The 1,521-nt window shown below is 44.1% G+C and overlaps 1 protein-coding gene across 1 annotated transcript in view; it reads left to right on the forward strand.

The window, feature by feature from the left end:
* The first annotated feature begins 243 nt into the window (after positions 1-243).
* The window catches only part of arhgef28a (Rho guanine nucleotide exchange factor (GEF) 28a), a 44,774-nt gene continuing 43,496 nt past the window's right edge, over positions 244-1,521 (forward strand). Inside the window, exon 1 of the mRNA XM_017038347.2 lies at positions 244-573. The gene's annotated coding sequence lies outside the window, so the exon portion shown is untranslated. The remainder of the gene's footprint in view (positions 574-1,521) is intronic.

The following is a 1,521-nucleotide window of genomic DNA, read 5'->3' on the forward strand; positions in this document are numbered from 1 at the left end:
GCACCCTCCTGTCACAACTTAACAAAACAAAGGCTCACTAGAGAGGCCTGGCCCCTCTCTTTGAGAACCAATGCTGTAAGGCAAGAGCACCCACCTCTTGGTTTTCCTTTTAAAAATAACAAACAGTAACACGTAAAGTATGCAACAACATGAAGAACATCTTTTATTTAATAGTTATCTGGAAGCCATGCCTTTTCCCTTCAGGTAAGTCACACCTAAACTTATGATTACGCCCCTGCTCCATTTTGTTCGTGATTGGGAGAATTAAGTTGTGTACAGCAGCTCTGGGAGGCAGAGGGGGAGGCGTTACCGACTCTGGCAACACCTGCAAACCGACTCCCATCGACAGCCGTTGGACTGAGAGAGTCCTGGTCCGCTGTAGCGAGAAGGAGGAGGAGGAGAAGCCTGACAGAGGATCACGGTCGCCGTAGCGATGTGGAATAAAACTGCAGGATGTGACCTAAGCCTTGAAGCAAAGATAAAACCAGCGGCAGAGAAAAGTTTTTAAAGACGGAAAGTGCTGCGATCGTCGGATCTGAGCAGAGAGCAGCAGAGACTCCGACACGGCAGCAGGTAAAACCAGGCTGACAGTGTGGAAAAGTTCAACTTCGTGTAGGTTTACTGGAGCTGTGAAGAAAAAGAAAATGCTATTTGCAGTGTTGTATGGTCGTATTTTACTGCTCGACTCCCTGTTTTTTCGTCGTTGTTTGTTTGTAAACAAGTAGTGGTGCGTTTAGGTTCACAGGTAAACGTAGCAACAAGCGTTGCGTGTTCAGGCTTGAGTGTCTGTACTCCATTCTCTGTCAGTAAGGGCTGCCATCAAGTTATTATTCTGAGTGTGATGCAATTACCGACTGGATCTGATCGTGTTATTAACCAGCGTCAGGACACGGTGAACGGTGAACAGAACCGAGATCTGAAGTAGGCAATAAATAAATAAATTAATAAAATAAAACCTGCGAAAAACGTTCAGCTTTTCAACTACTGATGTCTTGTTCTTCCACTTACTTTAAACGTTCTAGGCAATTTTTAAAAAAACGATTTAATTTCTTATTCAAAGTCCATTTCCAGAACATCTCTCTGCCTTCACACCATCACCAGCATGCTTCACACTTGCACAGAGCCAGAGATTTTGTGGGATCACTGTCATGTGTATGATTCACCAACGACACAAAACAGATCTTTATTTTGACGTGCGCGTTGAGATACACTCATTTACCGAAACATAAACAGTTCACTCGGAGGCTTTAAGCAACAGCAACAACACAAAAGGTAGTTACAATACATCAGCAAGGTCCATTCCAGACAAGGAACTGGAAGAATACCAGGGTTAAAGCTCTTTTATTAACACAGTCTTAGTGCAGATGAAGGCTTGCTCATACTCACCTCCCAGTGGCCCTGCAGTGCTATTAGCTTAGAACCAGACTCAGGTAGAGTCATGTTCAGATGTGCTCCTTATTAAGAATTGTAGCCATCAGAAGCGGAGCCAATGGAACTCGATGTAACTTGTAAACACAGCAG

This window comes from Cynoglossus semilaevis, chromosome 14 (genome assembly GCF_000523025.1).
Source record: "Cynoglossus semilaevis isolate Cse_v1.0 chromosome 14, Cse_v1.0, whole genome shotgun sequence".
Taxonomy (NCBI): Eukaryota; Metazoa; Chordata; class Actinopteri; order Pleuronectiformes; family Cynoglossidae; genus Cynoglossus; species Cynoglossus semilaevis.